This window comes from Saccopteryx bilineata, chromosome X (assembly GCF_036850765.1).
Source record: "Saccopteryx bilineata isolate mSacBil1 chromosome X, mSacBil1_pri_phased_curated, whole genome shotgun sequence".
In the NCBI taxonomy this organism is placed as follows: Eukaryota; Metazoa; Chordata; class Mammalia; order Chiroptera; family Emballonuridae; genus Saccopteryx; species Saccopteryx bilineata.
In genome coordinates, this window is record NC_089502.1 from 62,318,787 (window position 1) to 62,333,464 (window position 14,678).

A 14,678-nucleotide genomic window follows, 5' to 3' on the forward strand; every position below is an offset into this window, starting at 1 on the left:
TTAAGACTAACAACTAACAGAGCTAAACTAAAAGCTAAAAGTGTAAATGAAATATTGTAAGAATGCAGCTAATTATTTCAGAGAGAAGTTGCCAATCAAGAATGGTTCAACAAAAAGATAGATAAGACAGGGGCCAATAAGGCATCCACTAATTACCCTACTTTTTCTCAGATGTCTGTTTTTCTCTCCTGCTTTCTAGGACCAACTTTATACTGTTTCTGAGTTTCTTTGTAGATTTATTTGGTTGAGTCTTTTCTACCCTTTCTTCCACACCATATATATTTCATACTTTTGGAACATTCTTTTCTAAAGAAGTTTTGGTGAACCAGACAGAAAGACCCATTTTGTTTGCATTGCAGTGAGAATTACTTGCATTCTCAATTGTTAGTTTCTTTTGTTTTGCTTGACTCTTGTATAGCCCGTTGATTTCTCTTCAGTTTGCTTTAGAATTGATACATATCCTCTTACTTATTAAGTTTGTTTTCCATGCATGGATTTTAAATTCTCAAATGTATTATTTCTTCCTGTTTTGTCCAAATATTTCAGTGTGGTAGGTGGACTACCTTGTCTCATGAACACTGGCCCCACTACAGTGTATTCAATGAACCCCTCATCCTTGGTTTTTATTATAAAGTCTCATTATATTCCACACAATTCTCCCTCTCCGGAATACCTGGATAAAGATGAGATTTCTAGAAAGGTTTAAAAAATTATTAAGATAACATTGGTTAATAATAGTAGATACATTTCAAGCATACAACATAACTCAATATCTATATATTCTATTGCATTCTCACCACCAAAAGTCTAATTTCCACTCATTACCATATATTTGACCCCCCTATACCAATCTCACTTATCCAGCCCCCTTCAGTAACCGCCATTTTGTTGTCTATGAGGTTGTTTCTGTTTTGTTTGGCGCTAGGCTCTCCACCACTCCTCTTTTCAGCCCTACTACTCCAAACCTTGTCTTCAGAGGTACCTCATGTCTTCAGTATCTGTGTATTTCAGGAATTGTGCAGGAAAAATAGGCTTATTTCTTGTTGATTTCCTGACTTGGTTTAAGTTTTTAGTCTCTTCAATATTCTATGTCAGTTACTATTTACTTATTTGTTTTTCAGCTTCCAAATTTCTTTTGACATTTCTTGTTTGCTATTACCTTCTTCCCTATTCTGTTTGTGCATGTTGATTTATTGTCAATTTAGTAGCATTTTGGAGGGGAGATGAGGATAAAAGTATATGTTTAATCTATCTTGTTTACTGAGAAGTAGCTCTTTGTGTTTAATAAGTATATATAAATTTAATATCAAGGAGCTAAGTTTATCAATATTTTATATACTAATGACCAAAACATAAATCACAACTTAAACTGTCGTGTATACTACACTTGTATAATGATAATCCACAAATGTGTTCATTGTTTCTTTGTTGGTCATCATGCACACTCTGATATAAGACTGTGACCTTGAATTCATTGTCAAGTTTGTGCAAATATTGAGTTTAGAGCAAGTTATATAAAGGTTTGGGACTGGTTAATGAATCAAAAATATTATTGATATGCTATACCAGGACTTTTATGCTCTTCAATTCTTTTTTTCACATCATATGATAAATTCCCCGAGAAATAAAATCAAAATGTTTATGCTATCTTCAAGGAACAGACTAATGAGCGAAATGTTCAATAGAAGTCAGAATAGTATAGATCATACCAACCTGACCAAGCATGTAGAATCTTTGATGTATGGTTCTCAGTTTATTACTGAAAGCAAGTGACACTTTGTTAGCTTATTTTTTCTGATCTTTGACTTTTTCCTAATTCAGTTATTGAAACAGGGCTGGAGTGGGGAAGTACACAATTGTAGGAAATTTCCCTAACATTTTTTGGGGAATGCTTGATTTTAAGTTAACTGCTTTGAAGCCACTTAAGTTGAAAGCCCTATCAGTAAAAGAAGACTATAAGGGAAGATGTCATCTTGTCAGTGAAGAATTATGAAGAACTTGAAGATTATGAAAACGAAGATCTAGAAGAACAACTTTTCATTTGTAATCTTATATTATTAAGAATTGCACAATTTTGGAAGCTCCAGAATAAAATTGGTGTAGTTAGGAAACATGTAAACAAGAACACAATATTTTTTAATGAAGAAAAACCTGAAGGCTGAGAGAGGGAGGATATGATTAAATCATGAAGGTGGTAGCGTAGAAGAATATAGATTCTTTCTTTAAGTCTATTGATTTCAATCCCAGTCCCAAATGAATACTCTCAAATCTCAAAAGTGTACACTTACAACAAATGGCAAATCAAATCTGTTACTATATTTAGGTACTAAATCATCAAAAAGAATCAGTACAATAACTGAATGTAAATCCATTTATTTAACTAACTTTTATTGAGTGTCTACTCTAGTTGGGCATTAAATTAGGCCAAGCTGGCAATAAAAAATGAATCATATTTCTTGACCTCATGAAATGTATTGAACATAACATACGAACACTCAAGTGTGATACAGTGTGATAAGTCTAGGGTAGTGTTTACAATTAACTATCAATAGTGGTGGTCAAATGGGTCATGAAGTATTAATAGCAGAATAGAAGCCTGAGCTGGATAATAATGTATGAATGGAATTTTTGCTGACAGAAAAACTAAGGAAGGTCAGTTAAAGGGAAAGAAACAGTATAAACACACGTATGTGTAAAATAACATATCAAACTCAGCACCACTCTTAATTCTCACTGGCTGATACATGGGTGTATGTCCAGTAATCATGGCTGTTGCCGTTACCATTCCCATGCAGATTCTCATGGGATTCAGGCAGACAGAAAAGAAATAGTGGAGCCAAAAAATGGTGGGCCGTTCCTTTATTAAAGTCTCGTACCGGTTGACGAGCAAACATACAGGGAAACACTTCCCTTTCACTCAGAGCTCACAAGGCCCTGACACACTCTCCAGTTCCAAAACCAGGAGAATCTTCTCCAGTTCCTCTTAGAATCAAAAGCCCCACCAGTCTCAGCAAAGCTCATAAAAGCACCTGACCTCTGGTTCCCCATCTGCACATCTCCTCTCTCTCTCTGCACAAACTGGCTTCTTCCTCAGTACTCTGCACTCTCTCGGCTCTCACTTTGCAAACGGCTTATCTCTCTCTCCTTCTAGCTTCTTTTCAAAAATTTTTGGCAAGAAAACCTATCCTCCAGCAAACATTAGCACGACAATGGCCCTTCCCAAGCAGAAAGGTAATTTGCAATTTCACAGACATATACCTGGCACTGCCCAGCCCCCAATGCAAACTATAAGCAAGCAAACATAAAAATCACATTTTACAAACTTATTTGACCAACAATGGGGTTTGAGGCAACAGTGTTGTACTAATTTTCTATTACTGTATAGTAAAATAACAAAAGTAAGTTAGCAGCTTAAATCACAAATTTATTATTATCACAGTTTCAATAAAGCATAAGTCTGGGCACAGCTTAACTTGGTTCTCTGCTTTGGCCCTCACAAAGCTATAATAAAATTGCTTTTTCATTTGGATCTCAGGGGCTTTTTCCAAGCTCACAGTATTGGCAGGATTGATTTCCTTTGGCTGTAGAATTCATGGTAATTTCATCCTTCAGAGCCAGCAACAAGGAGTCTCAAATGCTTCAAGTCTGTCACTTTATGGAAGACCAAAGTTCACTTTTATAGTAATCACTTGATTAGGTCAGACCCATTTGGAACACTCCCTTTTGATTAACTGAAGGTCAACTAATTAGGGACATTGATTATATCTGCAAACTTCCTTTACCTTTGTTATGTAATATAATACAGTCATGGGAGTCATATCTCTCCCTTTGCTATATTCTATTTGTGAGAAGCAGGTCACAGTTTCCATCCATAATCAAGGGGCAGGGATTACAGGAAGGAGATTTTGCAAGTGCATGATCAGGTGAAGGTTATTTTAGGGTGTATCTGTCACAAGTAGGAATACCAGATAGTACAGGCTACATATATTATGCTGAAGAGATTGAATTCTAATATAACCAATAGGGGAAATGGATGAGGATTTTGAACTAAGGAAATAATATTGTCCTTGCATACAGGCAGTTTATAAATTGGCAAACACCTCAAAGGGAGATTTCCTGAAGAATGTCTAGTTTATCTCTTTCTTGCATTATGACACCTTGAGTCTCTGCCACTTTATCAACACCATACTCCACAATCTATATCCCTATGACAGTGAGATTGCTGCAAGGTCCAGACTGTTGCTTCTTCCTCTCTCTCTCCTCTACATTTCTAGTAGGTGAACAGCCCAGGAATAAAATCAAAGATGGATGTGGAGCTCATGCCAGTGTAATTTCTTCTATACAGAATGTTGGCACTTTTGAGTTATGGTTTCCTTATTTGATAGCTGATGCCTTTAAATCTGTATTTTAAATTTTTATACAGCTTTTAAAGTTGTTCTCAGTCTGATGTAAGCTACTCCATCATGGCTAAAAGCAAGAAGCAGTCTTAGAATTTTAAATACTTTGTCAAATTGGTTGAACCAATTGTTTTAAATCAACTTCTTAGCTTCGTCCCTTATCTTGACTTATGTCCCCAGGGTGGTGACCCTTTGCTTTAGTAAACCCATCCTTGTTCTTGGGGAGGAATATTGGTTGACCCCTCAGCTGTGAGAAACCTGGTGGATCATTATTATATACTTTCCAGAAGAAGGAGCATGATTTCGATGGTAGAAAACACAAATCTATTTACAGTGTTCTGCATTTTCCCTAACAGATAATTATATTTAAGGGTTAACGATGCCAGACTAAAAATCATAATGTCATGGCCCTGGCCAGTAGTAGGCTTAGTGGTAGAGTGTCAGCCTGGTATGTGGAAGTGCCGGGTTCAATTCCCAGCCAGAGCACACAGGAGAAGCGCCCATCTGCTTCTCCACCCTTCCCCCTCTCCTTCCTCTCTGTCTCTCTCTTCCCCTCCTGCAGCCAAGGATCCATTGGAGCAACATTGGTGTTGTCACTGAGGATGGCTCCATTTCCTCCACCTCAGGCACTAGAATGGCTCCAGGTGCAAAGGAGCAGCACCCCAGATGGGCAGAGCATCGCCCCCTGGTGAGCTTGTGGGGTGGATCCTGGTCAGGGGCATTTGGGAGTCAGTCACTCTGCCTCCCCACTTCTCACTTCAGAAAAATAAAAAAAAATCATAATGTCTTAAAGTAGCAAGGTTCTGCTAAAATGAGGATGCAAGCCTTTTATCAGCAGTAGGTATATCAGAAAAAAGCCACTCCCAGTAGGCAGTGTGGCCATAGCCTTCTGACAGTAGCACAGTGACATTTCTTTCTGAATGAAAGCTATCAGATTACTCAGAAGAAACAAACTGAAGTCCAGATACTAAGAATTTTGACAGAAACTTGAGAGGGCACAAAAGCAGCAATATAAATAAATTCTTGTGTGATTGTTGACCCGCTCTCAAAGTGAGCTTTCAAAAATACTTTGCAACCAAACATTTAGCATGTCTTTCATTTCAAACCTTGTAATACTTTATATTTGCCATATTGTATATTACTTATATTTCCAGACTTGGTTAGTATAATTGTCACTTGAAAAAACAGAAATATGTTTTCAATTTATGAAAAAAAAATCATAAATTTCAGGGTGTTGCTTGTTTTTTTTCTCACTTATATGAGTTAAAGAAATAATTTTTAGGTGAGATGCAATTATTTAAGAACTAATTATTGAAAGTTAATTAAGTGACACCTTTAAAGTTCTGAAAGAACATAGCAGTTAATCAAGAATTTTTTACTCAGTGATAACATTCTTTAAAAATGAAAGCTAGTTGGCCCTGGCCGGTTGGCTCGGCGGTAGAGTGTCGGCCTGGCGTGCGGGGGACCCGGGTTCAATTCCTGGCCAGGGCAAATAGGAGAAGCGCCCATTTGCTTCTCCACCCCCACCCTCTCCTTCCTCTCTGTCTCTCTCTTCCCCTCCCGCAGCCAAGGCTCCATTGGAGCAAAGATGGCCCGGGCGCTGGGGATGGCTCCTTGGCCTCTGCCCCAGGCGCTAGAGTGGCTCTGGTCACGGCAGAGCGACCCCCCGGAGGGGCAGAGCATCACCCCCTGGTGGTCACAGCTTCGCTCCTAGTGGGCGTGCTGGGTGGATCCCAGTCGGGTGCATGCGGGAGTCTGTCTGACTGTCTCTCCCTGTTTCCAGCTTCAGAAAAATACAAAAAAAAAAAAAAATGAAAGCTAGTTACATTATTTTCTCAAAAATGCCTTTCTCAAATATTTTTTTCTCAAAAACACATGTCTGATTTTTCAAATTATAAAAGAATATAATCTTTGTAGAAATTTTGAGATATATGAAATGTATAAAGAGGCAGAAGTAAATGCTCATAATTCCACTGGCATGTTTCCTTCAAGGTTTTTAAGTTTGAGTTTATAACTTTTTCAAATTTATACATATATTAAAGATAAAAAATTTCCCCATGGTTTGTTTTAAAAACAAATGTATAGTCCTCCTTTCTTTCTTATTTTTTTGTTCACTATATCTTTGGGGCAATACTGAAAGAAAATATATTGTATTTATTAGGGTGACATTGGTTAAAAAATTTAATAGGTTCAGGTGATTTACATTTCAGTAAAAATTTTAAAGGAAATAAAATAAAGATTTTAGACAAAATATGTGAGAATTTGATACCTGTTGACCCACAATGAAAGACATATGAAGGGGATTTTTTCAGGCAGTAGGAAAATAATCCCAGATGGATGGATTGGAAAGCAGAAGGAATGAAGAACACAGGAAAGGATATAGACAGGAGGAAATATATAGGTTGTAAATAAATAGACAGGTTGTAAATAAATACTGATTGTCTACAATAATAATATGCTGTCCTGGCAGGATAGTTCGGTTGGTTAGGGCATTGTCCTGAAGCAAAGAGGTTACCAGTTTGATCCCCAGTCAGGGCACATACAGGAACAGATCAATGTTCCTTGTCCCTCTCTTTCTCTCTCTCTCTTACTAAAATCAATTAATAAATTAAAAAACAATACCCTGTAAGGTCTAATATATATGTAGAAGAAAATGCATAGCAACCACATCATAAATGGCATGAGGAAAATAAGGGTTAAAATAGTTTAAAGTCTTTACAATATCTAGGAAGTAGTAGAAGGTCTTAATTTAATAGGTCAAGAGTGAGTGCATGCCATAATTTCAAGGGTAATCACTGAAAAATACCAAGGTAAAAAAAAAATGAATAACCCTAGATTGGAAAAAACAAAATAGATTAATTACTCCAAATATATTATAAAGATTATCAAACTGGATTTAAAAATCACTACATAGTGTTGATAATAGGCACAACTTAAATAGAAGACAGAAAGATTTAAAGTAAAAGTTAAAAAAAATACTATGCAAATAGTAGTAAAAAGAAAGCTGGTATAGTTAGTTATATTAATACCAGATCAAGGCAACTCTAAAGCTAAAGGAAAGTTTTGTAATGAAAAAAAGAAAAGGTGGGTCAACCCAACATGAAGAACAAATAAACTATTTTACCTTTAAATTAATTTAATAACCTTAAAAGGTATAAAGGAAAACTTAGCAGAATTAAAATCACAATCATAGCTTAAACTTTTAGATACTTCTCTGAAAGAAGTTGATAACTGATAAAAGAAACAGAAAAGTCATTTAGTATATAGAACATCTGAGTGGAAAACTGGCAGCTTGAATTGACACTTATAGTAAACTATGTCCAATAACTACAGAATATGCCCCTTGCTCTTTTTTATCAAGTGTTCATTAATATGTACTAAAATATATCTTATGCTTGTACATAAGGGAAATCTTAATGCTTTCTAAGGACTGAAATCAGAAGCATGTTTTTTAGCACAGTGGAATTAAACTAAAAAAAAATACACAATTGTTTAGAAATGAAGTAAAACCTTTTAAAATAGAACAAAGATATAAAATAAACTTCCAAATAAGGCTAAAACTTAAAAAGAAGGCAAAACTTACAAGGAAATTTATAGCCTTAAAGATACATCTATTAGCAATGAGGAAGAACAAAATCCATGCCTAATTATACATCTGAAGATGCTCCAAAAATGTAAGAGTAAGGAAATTTATCAAGATTAGAGCTGAAGTAAATAAAATAGAAAGTAATTAAAAAAACAATAAATGTAATAAAAGTTGATTATCTGAAAAGCTTAATAAAATTGAAAAACCTTTACCAAAAGTGATCAAGGAAAAAGGGAAGTACAAATTACCAATAAGTATATTCCCTATAGATAATTAAAACAATTATTAAAACATCATAGAGAACCTATGCCAAGGTTTTTGAAAATTAAGATAAAATGTACAGTCCTTGAAAAAGACACCCTAACAAAACTCTAATAAGAACCAATTTAAAAATTGAATTTTTGCATAGTTATTTTAAAATAGTAAGTCATAATTTGAAGCCTTGCTTAAAACAAATCCAAAAAATTTTTTCAGCCTGACCAGGTGGTTGGGCAGTGGATAGAGTGTCGGACTGGGATGTGGAGGACCCAGTTTTGAGACTCCCGAAGTCGCCAGCTGGAGCGCTGCCTCATTTGGTTTGAGCAGAGCTCACCAGCTTGGATCCAAGGTCGCTGGCTCGAGCAAGGGGTTATTCGGTCTGCTGAAGGCCCATGGTCAAGGCACATATGAGAAAGCAATCAATGAACAACTAGGGTGTCGCAACGAAAAACTAATGATTGATGCTTCTCATCTCTCTCCATTCCTGTCTCTCTGTCTCTATCTATCCCTCTCTCTGACTCTCTGTCTCTGTAAAAACAAAACAAAACAAAATTCAGATGTTAAGTGGTAAATTCTTCTAAGTCTTTAAGGAAGAAAAAATATCACTCATACAAGCTCAGAAACGACAAAAAAGCATTTCACGATTTCTTTTATGCTGACACAAGCATTACTACTTATGAAAGCCATTTCTGTCATAAAAATAAATAAAAATTTCTAAACAAAATAGTAACAAATTAATTCTAGTAATATCTATATAAAGGATAATACCACCCAACCAGTTTTGTGTTTATTCCAGATGTAAGGTTAGCTTAACATTAAAAAAACCAAGCAATGTAATTTATTATAATAATAAAGAGGGAAAAATTAAATGATTTCAACAGATGCAGTAAAATTTCAATACAGATTTATAACCTTTCTTTGCAAGCTAAGTATTAAGATCTCCTTAATCTAATAAAGGACAACTGCAGTAAACCATAGTAAATATTGTTAATAGTGAAATATGGAAGATTTCCCCTGTGATTGGAATGATATAAGGATGCCCGTTTTATTCTTTTCCTATGTACTGCTAAATTTCTTGTTAAATTTAACATTTAAATTTTATTTAGCAGTATCCTTCAGGTGTTGGTCAGTAAAATAAAGCAAGAAAAAGAAAAATATATGTACATAAAAGTTGTAAATGAATAAATAGCATTGTTAATTTTTGCAGGTAACATGATTGTATATACAGGAGTCCTTGTGTTACAATACAGTTTCATTCTTATGACAGTGATGTAACCTGAATTTTGGTGTAAGTCGAAACACACCCTAGCCTAAGTCACTTACTCATTCTAACACACTTGTAAAATTATAATGTAGAACATAAAAACACAATTAAGCTACAGAAAAAAAGAAAAGGAAAAAAATGTACTGTACTGTACAATGTATTATACTATAGTAAAAGAAAAAAATGACAAAAAATGAGTGTAAAAAAAATTCTTACCTTTACCACCATGGTTGGCTTGCACACTGGAAGGGGCATTGCAAGGTTGGAAAGAGTGACCTATTGGGAGGAGGAAGCTGGAGAGTCAGGAGAACCTGCAGAAGGTGCTGGAGATACTGGGTCAGGTGAATCAGGGTTGCGTAAGGAACATGCAGGAGACGCTGGAGATGATTCTACCTGTGCTACAGATGTTTCATCTCGAGAAGCAGCTGGTGTAGAGGACACAGAATCTGTTGCAGGCTTCTCTATTTTCTTAAAGAATTGTTCCAGGCTAGTCTGTAAATACGACAAAATCCATAGGTATTATGCTAATGGCCTAAGCTGAAACACGTCTCAATTTGTTTAAGTTTTTATGGGAGTGAGTGTCATAAACTTGAAACATCATATGTTGAAACTATCATAAACTGAGGACATCCCATATAGAATTTTTTAGACCTATAGATAAAATACAAGAATAAAAAGTTTAACGTATCACAGTTGCTGATTATAAGGTTATGCAATGCAATTGTATTTTAATATACTAGCAACAAATAATTAGAAAATGAAATTTTAAGAAACAATAACATATATAGTAACACCAAAAACCATAACATACTTATAAAATAACTTTAAAATTAGAACCTCTACATAAAAAACTACAGATCATTATTGAGAGTAATTACAGGTTCTAAATAAATAGAAAGGCCTTTCTATGTTTATGATTTGGGAGTCTCAATATTGAAAAATATGCAGTCTTCAAATCTCATTATCTTTTACAGCCATTTTAATATTCTAGATTAAATAGCACAGTTCACACATTTTCTTATTTCCTATTACTTACCTCAAATTCACCACAGACTTTTGAAGTCTTGCTAACAGTTCCAGCACATTTAACATGAAGAATAAAGAAAGCTTTACATGTGATTTAGAGAGAATTTCCATCACTCTCAGGGTTCAGGATATCAGATAACAGAATCTTTTTTACCAATGCAAAGCTAAAAAAATTATTGGGGAAACAGATAGATTAGAATGAAGAAATAGGGTGATTTATTGCCATATGGGAAAAATAAAAAGTTATTCATATTACATCTTAAAAACTAGTTTATTAAAAAAAAGAGGCAAAGATGATAAATAAATACTGAAGGCTACAAATAACACAGAAGGGAATCTGTTTCCCACATTATAATGATGAAGTGTCTTCAATTATATCACTTTAAAATGTGAAGCCAGGTTCTATTCATAAAGTCACCAAATTCCCCCTAACGTGAAGGCAGCTTTTCATGTTTTTTTCCTATCAATACTAATCTGCAGTATTCCATTTTTTTTTAATTAAAAAAGCATTTATTCTAGCAATGTGAATACACATCTCCACACAAACTTTCACATTTCTGTTTCTCCATTACTTAGTGATCACTTTTCTCTCTTCTTTATGTTGTTTCAGTCTTGGTGGATTTTCTTGGTAAATATTTTTGTTGAAGTAGAACATATATTCAGAAAAGTGCAGAAACCTTAAGTAGATAGGTAGAGGTAGATAGACATATATAGATATTAATAAAGGTAACAACCACCCAAAAGAAGATAATATTCTAAAGGGCTCCTTTCTGTCTTGTGTCCCCTTCCAGTCAGCACCCCTACAAGGTGACACATATATTGACTTTTATTAGCAAGATTAATTTTATTTCTCTTAGAATTCATATAAATATGATTATATGAATATAATCATGCTCTTTTGTCTTTTGCTTATTTTGTTCTATATTTTATGCCTGTGAGATTTACTTATGTTGTTAGGTTAAGTAGTTTATTCTTTTTCATTGTTCTGTAGTATTTCACTAAATTAATATACATAATTTATTCATTATTTGTTGAATCAAGTTTTGGTTGTTGTAAATGAAAATACTATACACATTTATGTTCCTGACTTTTGATGAAGGTATGAACTCATTTCTTCTGGCTAAGAGTAATACTGCTGGGTCATGGGATAATGTGTATGACTGGCATTCAAAGTTTTGCCAATTTTTCTTAAGTGATTATGCCAGTTTTTACTCCCACTGGGTAGTATATGAGAGTTCAAGCTGTTCAGCATTTTTGCCAATACTTGATGCTATCAATCTTTTAAATTTTATCAATTCTGGTGTGTTAACTGTGCATTTCCCCAATGACTAACAATATTGAACATCTTTCATATGCTTGTTGGCTATTTAAACTCATCTTTTGTGAAAGGCCTGCTCAAATTTTTGACCTAAATTTTAAATTGAGCTTTACCTCTTTTTTCTTATTAATATTAGAAGGTTCTTTACATATTCTTTACATACAATACTTAGAGTCTTTTTGACAGATATATACGTTGCAAATATTTTTTCACAATCTGTGGCTTTCCTTTTTACTACTTAATAGTGTCTTTAGATAAACATAGCTTTTAAAATTTAATGAGTGCAATTTGCGATATTTCTCTTGTAAGTAGTGCTGTTTGAGTTCTGTTTAAGCAATATTTGCTTACCCCAAGATCATAAAGCTACCTATAATTTATTATCTTTCAGAGCTTTATTGTTTTGCCATTCAAATTAAATTAAAAATTTATTTGGAATTGTTTTTGCATGTGATGTGAGGTAGCAGTCAGGACACATTTGTTTTTGGTTTGTTTTGTTTTTTAATTTTTTGGTGAGAGGCAGAGACAGACTCCCACATACACCCCAACTGGGATCCACCTGGCAAGCCCACTATGGGGCAATGCACTGTCCATCTGGGGCCCTGGTTCTGCTGCAACTAGAGCCATTTTTTAGCACCTGAGGGGGAGGCCATGGAGCCATCCTCAGTGCCTGGGGCCAAATCGCTTCAATCAAGCCATGGCTACAGGAGGGGAGCAGGAGAGAGAGAGAGAGAGAGAGAGAGAGAGAAGTGAGAGGAGGAGGATGGCTACAGGAGGGGAGCAGGAGAGAGAGAGAGAGAGAGAGAGAGAGAGAGAGAAGTGAGAGGAGGAGGGGTGGAGAAGGAGATGGGCACTTCTCCTTTGTGTCCTGACTGGGAATCGAACGCAGGACTTCCACATGCCAGGCTGATGCTCTACCACTGAGCCAACCAGCCTGGGAAGACACATTTGTTTTTAACATGTATATTCAACTGACCAAGATCCATTAATTGAAAGGACCAACTCTTTCCCTTCTGCATTTCAGTGTCACCTTTGTCACCAATCTGGTAGGTTTATTTGTTGGGGTGTGTTTCTAGACTCTCTGTTCTGTTCAATGAGTCCTTTTGTTTATGCTTTTACTACTACCTTGTTTTAATCCTCATAACACTGTAATAAATATTCTTTTGTAGTATAAAGATTATAAGCTTTATTCTTTAAGATTCTCTTCTCTATTCTTAGTCCTTTTTATTTATATATTCATTTAATAAATTAGCTATTGCCACAAAATCCTCTTGGGATTCTTACTGTGACTTATTTTGGTCTATAAATCAATTTTTGAAGAATATGTACATTTTTCAATATTAATATTTCTAAATTATAAACATAGAAATTCCCTTATTTTTATTTAGAACTCATAATTACTCTTAATAATGTACTATTCTATAAGCACAGATCACATCCCTGATATATAATAAAAGTCATAAGGGGAACTGAAAAGCTATGTGTCTGTTCCTTCTAAGCTTGTTCTTACAACAAATAATGGATGAGCACATATATAAATCATGGCATGTTGCCTAAAAAATACAAAAGAAAAATGGGAGGATGTTTAAAAATTCTATTCTCTTTATGATGAACCAAAAAGATTGTATGTATTAGCATGTGATATTTACTTACATTCATTTAACATTTGGAGAGTTGAGGTTTGCACATATCCCATGCCTTGATATTTGAGTTCTATAACTTATGATTATCACTTCTGTTGGTAACAGCTAACTCAGATATTACTATTCAAAGTACATGAAAGAGAACTTCTTAATTTATACTTTAGGGATCATAAGAGTGAGGATTCTGACCAGTAAGTCTTAAAATTTAGGAAGACAAACTAAAATTAACAAAGGCAAATCTCAGTTAAGTACTTTGTGTTATAAAACTCACTGAACCGAGGTCCAGAAACCTGGATACTACTCCTGATAATTAACTTTTTATTGTTTTCAAGCTTATTTTTAAAGCCGATGAATGTTCCTTGAGCAAAATAGCATATGGACAAATACCACAAGATACTGCAATTAAATAAGTCTCATGCCGCATTTCAGATCCTTTCTGCCTCAAAAGTCTCTTGGGGTTCTTTAGTAATGTTTCTGCCTCAGTTAATCTATAGGAGGCTAATTATGTTTGGGTTCGCACCAACTTTGCAAAGGTACAACCTTGCTTTGTCACTGTTTTCTCCCTTTTTGAGGCTTTGTTTGTTGTCGCTAAAGCATGAGATACCATGGAACTCACTCAATACCCTTGTTATACAACCCAGAATTTCAAAAGAAGTCATAGGGAGACTGATAAAGACTCTTGCCTGGAAGATAATTTCTTCTCATCCCCTATACCCAGATTTATTCTTCTGAGTAACAGTAGTTGATACAATCTCTTAGTAAATGGTCACTAGAAATCAAGCATTTAATTACTCTTGATATCTAGCAAGTACTGGCTAGCTGAGCATCACACTATTAGCCACTTTTTCTATTGTTTCACTCTTCTTCCCCTTACTTCTGCTATCCTGTAACTGCATTGCCAAACAGCAATACTAGCACATAAGCTTTTGCCTCAGGCTATGCTTTCTAGGGATACCAGATTAAGATCAAGATCATCTATATACATTTAAAATGCAAAATATAAGTAGTGGTTTCTGTGCCCTCATTTTGCCTTCATCCGAACTCATGATTAGGACAGTATTCCTGGATCCTTTTTGATGTCCACCTACATTGCAACAGAGTCCTGCTTCAGGTAATGCCTGCCCAAGTAGACCACTTTAGTGAGAGAAGACACAAAACGTAGTAACACTCGATCTTTACAATCTCAGCT